General features: G+C 45.4%; 1 protein-coding gene and 1 long non-coding RNA gene across 3 annotated transcripts in view; both read left to right on the top strand.

The window, feature by feature from the left end:
* The first annotated feature begins 780 nt into the window (after positions 1–780).
* LOC125757978 (uncharacterized) lies at positions 781–2,429 on the top strand. The gene is made up of 2 exons (XR_007415620.1): positions 781–1,013; positions 2,259–2,429. It is a non-coding gene; the product is annotated as an uncharacterized LOC125757978 (long non-coding RNA).
* A 5,138-nt stretch (positions 2,430–7,567) lies between these two features.
* LOC119388316 (amyloid beta A4 precursor protein-binding family B member 1-interacting protein) overlaps positions 7,568–12,201 on the top strand; it is a 254,968-nt gene continuing 250,334 nt past the window's right edge. Inside the window, exon 1 of one of the 2 annotated variants that reach the window (XM_037656020.2) lies at positions 7,568–7,740. The gene's annotated coding sequence lies outside the window, so the exon portion shown is untranslated. The remainder of the gene's footprint in view (positions 7,741–12,201) is intronic. The other variant, XM_049413910.1, reaches the window with a different exon arrangement.

Here is a 12,201-nt window from a genome sequence, read left to right on the forward strand (position 1 = left end):
GCCAATAGGAGTTGTATTGGTCAAATAAGTACTCCTATTGGTTTCTTAATGTACTAACAGAAGATGTATAAGGCCAACAGGAGTTTTATTGTTCAAACAGCTACCGCCTATTGGTAGCTGTTTATAACATCTTATGACTGATTGAGCGCGTCGGACCCGATCCCGATCAGATTTCTTGATCATGATTGGCTATATTATACGCAAGCTGCAGACGGGATTAATTCACTTTTGATAAGTCTGATCCCGATTGAGCTTAATCGTACACCGTGAGACACCGTGTGCAGTTAGCAACTCACGCGACTAAAAGTTATATAAAAAGGCTGCGTGTCGACCACGGCGGTACGGTGTCTCCGTACATGCCGTGCGGTAAACGGGCACTATAGTAAAACACGCTAAAGAAGAACTTGCGAAGGAATCGACAACACAGACACCACAGAATAATAATAAAGAAACCGCCATGAGATCACAACCGGCATAGAACCAGCCAGGTGACAAACAACAACAAAAAAAAAAAGGTGAGACGGTGCGCGGCGTGGCGACGCTGCATGTGTGAACATTTTTTTTTACACGTTCCTTGGTTAATTAAGATAAGCTTTGGATAATATGTAAAGTTTATAACTATTTATGCTAAGCAATATAAGCAGTGCTGTAAAGATACAGGAGAAAGAATTGTGGATCTGCAAACGCGACCGACCGTGCATTTGGCGCGCACGGCCATCCGCGCTCGGCCGATATGAAGACAAGCCCAGCCTGCGGCCAAGCTAAGCCAAAACGTTGTGTCTGTCGCCATAGCGCGCGCTTTGTGTGATCTCGATGCTTCGCGTAAGCCTGCTTGCACGATGTTTGCTTTAGTGTGCTTCCGCGACGATAACGTGAAGACTGTGTTCAGCGTGCACCAGATGGAGACGTTCTGAACCATAAATGTCTTGGATTTCGACCGATTTCGACTCTACAAAGTGGCACCAAGAATAATGGCAAGACGAGCAACAAGGCACATGTGCTCCGATTGTTTGGTGAGTTGAGTGGGCATGGTAGTTACTCCTATTTAGTATTTATTTGATATCACTTTTTTTTTGTATTCAAACTTGGGACGAAGCTGAAAGGTCGGGAAAACAAGTCCCTCGTCCTTTGTCTCCGGTATTTGATGACAGCGAGACCAGCGACGCCTCGATTGCAAGTCCACACGCTCTCAGAAGTTGAATGATTGAGCGCATATATTATTGCAGTTTGTTTTTGTGTTTGTCAGTATGCACAAAAAAACGTAGCATAGATTAGAGGTAAAGGACAGGCGCCCTGCTCGTGAGTGTAGTTGGAGTCTCGCAAGCCCTTTGTAAGTATTTACAACGTGCGTGTTAAGCCGAAAACGCGTTTATCGCCTCATAGTAAAACGCTCTAGTCGATGCTGTTTGTGTGTTTTAGTGCGCGCCAATCGGCTTATCATACTTGTTCGACATAATGTCACAAGAACCACAGAAGGCCACATGATAATTCATTATACAAAATGTGCATAGCATATGTGCTGCACTGGTGCGATTTTTTATTTCATATTTTTTTTATTTTTACATACTGCAGCCCAATTAGGGCTATCGCAGGAGTGGGTTTATTAATGTTGTTGGCTTAATTGCATTAACACAGAGCATGCAGCACGTGTGTTATATCCAACTCATTGCAGCCTGACTGCTGTGTTGGGCTTGCAACGATATGGAATCTAGCTGCCTTTACTACTGTCTTACATATTACCGTTGCCTCATCGTGAATCTACCCTAGCTTAATTTATTTCATGCCATCTTTAAGTTGAGATTTAGTGGCATGCTCTAGGTATGATAGTCGCACCAACATCGTGAAAAAGAGCACGTCACAGACAGTAAGTGATTATTGAGTTTGCTGTAATTTAAGGACGAGTTTGCAGTTCATTCTTGGGTACAGCTCAAAAAACACAGGACGCAAGCGTGTAAACGGGATAAGGTGCTGCTTAATTTTAAAAAAAAAATTTGCCCCTTTCTTTTCCTTCCTTTTTTTGCCGCAAAATTTTGCCGATATACTGTTTTCTTCCACGCAATAAGCCACAGTTGGGTGTGTAATATTTCACTCAGTTTTTTGCTATGGTTCAGCTCCTGCAACATTGTGACCATGTGCAGTGAATTAAGGTCTAGATAATTTCTCACTGTGCCGCCTACTTTCTATACATTGCTTCGAAGGTAAACTTTAATTAAACATGTGTTACTGTTTTCTGATTTCATGGCTCTGTTTATTTACAGAATCTTTCAGGCACTTCCTCGAGTGCGGATGAGGCAGTCCAGAAGAAATTGACACAAGACATAGTTGCCTTGGCAAAATAGTCGCCCGCAAGGTCGCCAACATCATCAAGGGCCATAAGAAGCACTTGTAGTTTTGATTATGAGAATATATTTGAACATATGCCTCATTCATCCACTGTGATTATCATTGCAGGGGCGCTGCCACAGTGTGGGCCTTCTGCATGACGAAAAGACACCCATAAAACACTTGCGCAAGACTAATTCTAATGGGGCTGAGAAGTGGGCAAATACAAAACTAATACAATGCCAGCAGACAAATACAGAACCAATAGGCCAATATAATTCCAATTGGCTAATAGAGAACCAATACACCAATATAGGTCCATTAGGCTGATATAGAACCAATAGACCAATAGCCAAATACAGTTCCAATAGACCTATAGAACCAATAGACCAATGGGTGTCAATAACCCAATAGGCTATTGGTTTTTTATTGGGAATTTTTGCTAGGGTAAGTACCTGCTGACACACAAACCCAGTCAATGCCGAAACCTCTTTGGGTTAATACGTGGATGAGGCGGACATAACAATGCAACAGCTGCACAGCCATGGCTGTATACAAGCACCTGTTGTTTCCCTAGCAAAAATCACCCATAGAAAAACCAATAGCCTATCGGATTATAGAACATATTGGTCTATTGGTATCGTATGGGTCTATAGGTGGCGTGCTGGTCTATTGGACCTCTATTTGTTTATTGGTGTATTTGTCTATTGGCACTCCATTTGCCTATTGTGTATTTGTCCATTGGCGTACTCGTAGTATATTTGTCTATTGGCATTCTATTTGCCTATTAGTACTGTATTGGAAATCTACTGGCCTATTTCTCTGCCGGGAACTCGTAATTTTGGCATATCAAATAATGGGCATTTGAGGACTGCAACATAGCAGCGCCTGCATAAAACGAACAAATTCTATTTCATTATTACTTTAGACGGAAGTTATAGTTCAGGAAACTGCTCCCAAGACATTGTCTCCATCTTGAATGCAGCCACTACTGCTGTACTGCTGCCATAGCAGATGCAAAAAGCACGCTCATTGACAGGCGCAGACCATCAGCCCTGCAGGCCGATACTGAGCCGAAAGCATCTCTGCTTTTGTCGGTTTCGTGGTGCCATACATAGCAGGCTTCAACCCATGTAACACAAAACCTCTAAAAGACGTCTCGAAACGGCTACGGACGGCTATAGACGTCTTGGTATACGAGAAGATCAAGAATAGACATTTTTGCAAAATAAAGCACTCGCCTCTCAAATATGCCTGCGTACTGTTTATTACCGTTTTCAACAGCTACGACATAGCCAGAGTGTATTCTGCCAAAGAAGTCCACAACGTCTACTTTGAGACATTTTTTAGACATTGTTTTTATCCACGAGCGCAAAGATGCCAAACGGCATGTCTAAAGAGCGGTGACTGTCGCTTTAGTGAAAGAAGAGACGCAGAAAACAAATCCCTCAAAATAATTGGTTTCGCTCCGCAACGCCGGTTTCTATCAGCAGTTTGGTAAGTATATTATTTTCAAGCCAAGGCGGCTAAGGCCGCGCAACGCTCGCGCAACAGCGAACGACAACAGACGCAAACGCAGGCATGCCAGGCAAGCATGCTACTGATGCTACGCAGTCGGAGGCTCGAAGCGGGTGTTGTCGAAGCGCGCATGTCAGCGCATGCTCCTAGTGGAGATCAGGGGTTTACCCCTGCATTCGAGAACATCTTTTCACTCGGCGCTCCACCTTGACTCAATGTCGATGGCAGATACACCTATTGGCAGGAATGTTCACTAAATATTGAGCAATAGGCGGGATCACTTTGTGAAAACCGTTGTGTCTTTTCTGTTGAATGGTGACGCTGTGCTCAGCTCGGTCAAGTGAAGGGTGAGGCTTGTTTCAGAATACTTGTTCCTTCCTCCCCCTTTCCCCTCTTCCTCCACTAGTTCGCGCCAGGCGCCAGTTCGCAGCGGCTCTATCGGCAGCAGAGCTAGGCGACGGCCGGCGGTCATTTGCGTTTTGTGTAGCGTTGTCAGCTTTTGTTTGTGAACGGATTACGGGCTGTTTCGCATCAAGTAACGGTGATCATACTGTCTGTCGCATATTTTCCATCAGTGTTTGGTGAAACAAACTTTACTGTGTGTTTGCGACGGTACGTTCGTCGGTACGTTCGTTTCAAGAAGCGATTGTTCTGCTCACCACCTTCGTTGCAGCCAGACAAACAACTAAGAACGTGTACACGTTCGGATAGAGTGCTTTTTTCGGTAAGTGCACCTGACTTTTCGTCGTTTTTACTGAAAGGTTTTAGAATTGTGATTAAAATGGGAACAGTTCTTTGCTAGGTTGAACCGCGTGGTCGAACGCGAAACTATACGCGCCGGGGCGACTCGCCCTATGTTGAGTAATTATGTTTTGCGCGTTACAGCTCATGGCTCCACGCACGCACGCTAGTGACAGGCCGACATAGTTTAAAGGCCAACTCCGGCGATTTTTTTGCCATGTCAAAGTAATGGTGCTTTTATGTTCCTGAGACGCTCCTGTTACGGCCCCGATAGCAGAAATACTCGGCAAATTGGAGAATAATTTTAAATAAGCAAAAAAGCGCAACACCGAAACCGAAACCCAACCGAGTGTACTGTCTACGTATGACGTAGACGTTGTTACGAACGAACCGGAAGTCGTGCAAGGCATGCCGGTCACGCCGGGGCGGAGTATGAAAACTGTGACAGCGGGACGACCAGCGAAGCGCCGGCCAAACCAACGCTGTCTGTCGCCTTGTGCACAGCAGACGCTCGCTGTAGCGGCCTAAGCGCCGAAGTTAGCGGTGCCCTCGGCTGCGTCACTTCCGCCGCCTTGCCAACACTGACGTCACAGACGCAATGTTGCCAATAATTGTGGGAAGCCAGGAGGGCGTTTGCAGACAATCTTTAGAATTCATTTGCAAACAATCTGCGCATGTCTCAAGCCTGTAATTTGGCATAAATGACGGAAACGTGCAAAGGAACGTACCCAGCGAATTTCACTGAGATCCATCGACCTCGAAATATCGCCGGAGTTGGCCTTTAAGCAAGCATGCTTACAACTATGCCGGCCTGTCGCTGACAAAGTGCAAAGCTTCTACCGTATAGGCGCCTCGCCTGTGGTTTGATTGATTGTCGTTACTTAATGCATGACAGGATTTTATCATATCTGTAATTGGAAATGTTTCTTTAGAGTGACTTGATGATCTGTTATTTGTTGTAAATCCTGCGTAGCTTACTTGCTTTCTCTGTATGCAGCTTTTCTTCACTGCTGTTTGTGCAAGATATTGGGCCTGAGACCACGCCAGCTAATGCGGAAGCCAGTGCAGTTTCTTTGACGAGACTTGGAGTGCATTCATGCAGAATTTTATTTACGTTGCTGCCGTGCCACTCAGCTTCACCTTGTGCGGTCACTTTCCGACGTGTTTTGTGCCACATTTGGTTGTGCTTTATTCATTAATAAAGCCGATTTGACAACATCATGGGATAATTTATTGTTGCTGAGAAGCACGATTATTTATTTGCGCACCATCCGCTAAACGTCATTTATGTAGTACAGTATACGTGTTGATCCCCTGCGTACGTGTTCAAATTTATTATAAACCGATGTCTTTTATATGAAAATTGGATATGTATGCCATGGTGTGCTGAAGTAGTCAATAATTCACGCGGCATATATGAGTGACCGCAACAACTTGATTCGGTCTGCAATAAACGCGAGTAAACTCAGCGTCGAAAATTTATATATGCAACAGTGAGGACATGCGTGGGTGAACGGGTATGTATACGTATGTTTGCTTGATTGTTTGGTCACTTGCTCGACGACTGACATAGGAAGTGGGAGAAAAAACAGGAAAGTGCTCTCGCGGGAGCTCTTTCGGTCCCTTCAATCGCTATCTTCCTATGGTACCCGTCAGGCGGCCGACCAAACATGCTGCAAAGACAGTTATAATAGTTTATTTTATATTTCGAAAGTCCAAAATTTCGAAAACGCCGAAAAAACAAAAACGTCTAGAAAACGCCTTAACTTGGTCTTGTCAAAACGTCTTTTAAAGACGTAAACTAGCGGGACATTAGCACAGCTATCAGACGTCGAAAAGACGTCTACGGTTACGGGAATGTCTTGACCAAGACGTCTATTAGCCCTTTTTGGTAGCCGTTCAAGACGTCTTTTAGACGGCAAATACAGTAGACTCTCAGTAAACGGAAATCTGTTAAACGGAACTGCTGCTTAAATGGAACAACTGACTCCGATATGATTGGTTTCGTACCTGAACGCTACAATGCAGTTCATCTCTCAGTAAACGGAACTCCTGTTAAATGGAACACATTTTCCTGGTCCCTTCAGGTTCCGTTTAATGAGAGTCTACTGTAGCTTCTTTTGTGTTACATGCATGGGAATGCTCGAAAAGTTCGTACAACAACTACATGTGAGCAGTGCATCACAGATGCACTCAGGTGAGTTGCACCTTTCATTAAACGGAAGAGCAGAGGTGGAATTATTTCACCGGCGCAAGACGTCACTGGCATGTGTGAAGAAATAGAGAAAGGACTGGTAGCTACAGACTGAATGTGATGCCATCTTAACGGTGACGAAGGGCAAAACACCTCATCTTGGAAGTCCTGGTAGCTTCCTCCGAGAAAAAGTGGTTCCATAAACTGGAGCAGCACATCCTTGACTTCGACCCGCTTGAACGTTTACACTTTGTGCAAGCAAATCGCTGAATACGCAAAAGTGAGCATACGCCACATGACGAAGGACCGAAACCGAGAATGGATCAATAATAAGGTGAGACTACGTCTGTCAAGGGCGTAGGGCACCGGTCATCATGTTTTTCACCGTGCGTCGATTAATTTAAGCGCGTCTCTACCTAATGCCTGTGCAGGTGAATTATCTTCTATATATGTCATTTGGCTGCTTACAAGTCGGAAATAAATGTTTGCACCCAGAGCTACTTGATTTCATTGCTTTACAAACGCAAGCAACTTCATCGGCAGCGCGAAGAAGCATGCGTGCGGCAGCGCTTGGCTCCTTTCTGCCACTGGCAAGATGGCCGCCGTGCGCTCGGCGCGGCTTCACTCTCCCCAATAGGGGCGCATAGGCGGCTTCCACTCCAGCAAGTTCTATGGGTTCTATGTAGCAAGCGACGCCGCAGGTGCCGCAGGCATCTTTCTAGAGGAGGCGTTGACTGTAGCGCTCAAGATGGCGCCACTTTCGTGGCCCGAAATGGATTTCAGTTGCTGTTGGGGTAGTACGGTAGTACACTTTAGTTGGGGTGTACTGGGTGTACCAACTGAAAGGGTGCTGCCGTGCTGCGTGCTGCCAGTGCTGCTGTCAAGAGTCGGTAAAAGTGATGGACCGCAGTGAGCGTGTTTGCGTCGAACCAAGCGTGCGAGGGCCATCTGCAGTACTCGCTTATGTGAGTAGCACATCTCCAGTGAACGAGTGTACCCGCCCTTCGAGGAGGGTCACCTGCGTCGAAAAATGTTGGTAAACGCTTGTCGAATCACAACTGGGTTCCCTTTCGGCGACTGCGAGTGAGCGCGTAGTAGTACCACGCGCCTCCCACGGCTGCGCTTTGTTGCGGTCTGTGGCCGCCAACGCCTTTTCATGATGAGTGCAGTTTCCAAGCATGCAAACCCAAGGCCGTGGCTGCGCGAGAGAGAGCATCGTGTTGAGACTTTGGGAAGGAGGCCGATCAGCGGCCGAAATCCGAGGCATTCATCGTGCATCGACTTCATTCGCGTGGTTTCTAGAAGCTCACAAGTTATGTTGTCGTCGTGTTCGGTGCGTGCGTACAAAGCCCAGCCTTTTATTAGTTTGTGCCTTACTTGGGACGTGTGTGTGTACTCGGAGGCAAGCGCATGTGTGCGATAATCAGACGTCGACGGCAAAAAGCGAAAGCGGCGTCATGCATGTTCCTCTAATCGTAGTGGGGATTTGATGCATGGTGGGCTCATAAGTACGCGTAGAGAATAGTGTGGACGTAATTTCTAGCTGTGTAAATGGCACAGTCTAAGCACTTGTTTTGATCGTAATAGGCCTGTATAAACAACGCTGATTTGGCATTTCTATTTTTCCTCGAACCACAAAAAGAAAAAAATGTGAACAAACAAAAGTATTCGATATGCAAAATACAAAAGCTTTATGCTGCACCAAAGTGTCATGAAATGTTTGTTAAGGAGATTCCAGGTCATGTCGACATCACATGAAACATTGCGGCTGTTGTGGGCAGGTCGGCAGAATGGATGTTTCTACTAGCAGCGAATGATGTGCTCTGTTGTCAAATTGGTTTGCAAATGGTGTCGGAGGATCAGTAAGTTGGCTGCTGGATGTTTGTGCCAGTCCATGAACAGAAAAAGCTTCTTCGCTCCCAGGACGATTTGTCAGGCGTGGGATGGAAAAACTCTGATGGGTGAGAAAACAAACTCTTGGCAGTCAAAAATTTCTTCACGAGGCGACATCCGAAGGTGCGCGTCCTAAACACTCGGCCATCCAGGCACGCCAGCAGAGTATAACATAGCCTTGTATAGCATAGTACAACAAGGAGAAGGGGAGAGTAAAGCGTAGCATAGAAAGGGAGAGAAAAGATGGAAAGAGCGAGAAATAGAAAGAAATATATGTATATAGAGAAAGAAAGAAATGAGAGAAAAGAAAGAGGAAGAAATAAAGAAAGAAGGCCACCCAGCGCCACACTTTGTTCAGGCTTGGCAGCACTAGTGCAAAACTGACTTTTAACTACATAGTGTAAGAGTAGACTGCATCAGCACTTTACAGAATTGATCATCCGTAAGCCCAGCGGTAGCATGCACAAAGTATCTCCTGTCTCCCACCAGTATTGACAATGGATCTGAGACCCCCCTTTATAGAATGTAGAGTTGTGGGTTTGCAAAATCTACAGGCTCCCGGGAGTGTGCACTGTAGACTGATGTTAAAGTCTGTCAACGCGAAAAGGCACACACTTTGCTCGCCTTTACTCGGTGTGGAGGGTTTCCTGCCCGATGTGTCTTGCGCTACTGAGATTGCCTGCCAGGGTGCCATCCGAAAACGCTTGGGGCCCCTGCATGTGCATCCTCGCACCTGAATCGTCTTGCTAAAGTCTCAATTGAAATCCCCTATATGAAAATTTTTTTACTGTGGAATTGTGTCTTGCATTTTTTGCAAATATTCAGGAGCAGCGTCTGGTGGCCTGTAGCATGCGTATAGCACAAAGCTTTGATCGCAAGAAGTTACTTCGACACGCAAACACTCGAGGACATCCGCTAAAACAATTGCTTGTATTGACAAGGATAGCAACCCTTATTTTTCTGGCCCTTACGAAAGACACTGCGACTCACAGCAAAAACTAAATAATCACTTATTTCATTGTGTAACCACGTTTCAGTGAGTACAGTAATGTGCTGGTCATATTCGATTAGTGTAGCCTCGGTAGAATCTGTTTTACTTACTAAGCTTCGTGCATTTATATTTAAGATTCATAAGTTTTTATCCTTGGGTTTTGTAGGATTGTGGGCATTACAAGGTACTTGACAAGATAAATGAAAATGTTTAACGCGCCCCGCCACGGTGGTCTAGTGGTTATGGCACTCGACTGCTGACCCGAAGGTCGCGGGATCGAATCTCGGCCGCGGCGGCTGCATTTTCGATGGAGGCGAAAATGTTTGAGGCCCGTGTACTTAGATTTAGGTGCACGTTAAAGAACCCCAGGTGGTCTAAATTTCCGGAGCCCTCCACTACGGCGTCCCTCATAATCATATCGTGGTTTTGGGACGTTAAACCCCAGATATTATTATTATTATTATTATTAAAATGTTTAACGCATGTGGAAGGGCTCATATTATCACCCTGCCATCTCAACTCCTGCTTTGCCTCTGCGTGTAGCCTCTGGTTATCGGGCGGTTCATGCCCATATTGCCGTTTCTTCGCATTGGAACTTTATCATTCAGATCCCAGACATAAGGCACATTGTTGATGTATAGTTTATTGAATGCCAGTGAAACCTTATCTTTTTTGTCGCAGTTCAGTTTCGCACTAGCCCGCAATTTTGTTCGGATGTCATGAATTCTTTGGCAAAAATCTTCACCTATAGAACTATCCGTGCCCTTGAGTTTAAAACCACTTTTCAGTATTGCATATTTACTTCTTGAATCTAACAGTTTAAGAATGGCGTTAAATCATTATTGGATGTTGTCATTTGTCTGCTACTTGTGCTGATTTAAAGCACAACATTTTATTGACATCAAGTTTATAGATTTGTGGCAGGAGCTCTGCAAGTTGATGACCACATAGTTGTATTCAGAGTGTTTCATAATGTACAATTTTATTGATCCAGTTTCACGTTTATGGTGGTGTCAAGAAAATAACCCAAGAGGTTATTCCAGAACATCCAACTGCATGACACCCTTATAGTTGCATAATTGAGTGAAAAAATGAGTGCTCCAAAGGACATTTTCTCTCTGCCTGACTAGCTCTTAATTGTAACATACCTGCCAAGTCTCCTGGACCATTTCTTACGTTTGTACAGTTGGCAGGTCCCGAAAATCAAAATATCTGTGTGTGATCTGGCCACATTGACAAAAATCCAACTCAATCTGTATATTAACTCCATGCAATCTGATCCAGGCTCTTTGCAAACCCACCGCATATAGCATTAGGCAGTTATAGTTTAGCATTAGTGTGATAGCGAGGGTTAAAGGCCAACTCCGGCGATTTTTTGGCCATGTGAAAGTAATGGTGCTTTTATGTTCCTGAGACGCTCCTGTTACGGGTCCGATAGCAGAAATGCTCGGCAAATTGGAGAATAATTTTAAATAAGCAAAAAAGCGCAACACCGAAACCGAAACCCAACCGAGTGTACTGTCTACGTATGACGTAGACGTTGTTACGAACGAACCGGAAGTCGTGCAAGGCGTGCCGGTCACGCCGGCGCGGAGTATGAAAACTGTGACAGCCGGGACGACCAGCGAAGCGCCGGCCAAACCAACGCTGTCTGTCGCCTTGTGCACAGCAGACGCTCGCTGTAGCGGCCTAAGCGCCGAAGTTAACGGTGCCCTCGGCTGCGTCACTTCCGCCGCCTTGCCAACACTGACGTCACAGACGCAATGTTGCCAATAATTGTGGGAAGCCAGGAGGACGTTTGCAGACAATCTTTAAAATTCATTTGCAAACAATTTGCGCATGTCTCAAGCCTGTAATTTGGCATAAATGACGGAAACGTGCAAAGGAACGTACCCAGCGAATTTCACCGAGATCCATCGACCTCGAAAAATCGCCGGAGTTGGCCTTTAAGGGAACAGCACTACTGTGCCGCAAACGTTCCTTGCGGACAGCGTGTTATAGCTTAGTGGGATAGCGTTTACGTGTCCAAGGTGTGACGGCGGCGTCACCTAGCAGAGGGCGAATGCGTTGAGAAAAGTGAAAAGAAAAAAACTGAAAATGCTCGCCTGCATCCCCGCACACAGCAATAATACTACTTTTTTTTAGTAACAGTTAAAGTAAACATATATGAACCACGCACCAAAAGTGGCAACTTTTATGTTGCAGTTTTGTTTACACCGATCTTTTAGTTAGGCCTAGGGACGTTTGAAATGGGAAGCGATCTCAAAAACGATGCTAAGGTATCCGTAATGCTCGGTCGTCGAAGCTACCTGAAGGCAAGCAAAGCCATTTTACACAGTCGTTTGCTTCAAAAGAAGTGGATCCGTCCACATCAACGCTGAATTCAGTTCAAAGCAAGCGTCCAAAACCACCGCCATGTTTTACGTACGCTACGTTAACCACGCAAACACGGTTACGCAAATCTCAAATATAGCATGCGTACGGTAAGCGCTACGGGTCGTTTAGCGTACTGCGCATTTCGATCCCTCTAAACTGTAACTGC

This window comes from Rhipicephalus sanguineus, chromosome 3 (genome assembly GCF_013339695.2).
Source record: "Rhipicephalus sanguineus isolate Rsan-2018 chromosome 3, BIME_Rsan_1.4, whole genome shotgun sequence".
Taxonomy (NCBI): Eukaryota; Metazoa; Arthropoda; class Arachnida; order Ixodida; family Ixodidae; genus Rhipicephalus; species Rhipicephalus sanguineus.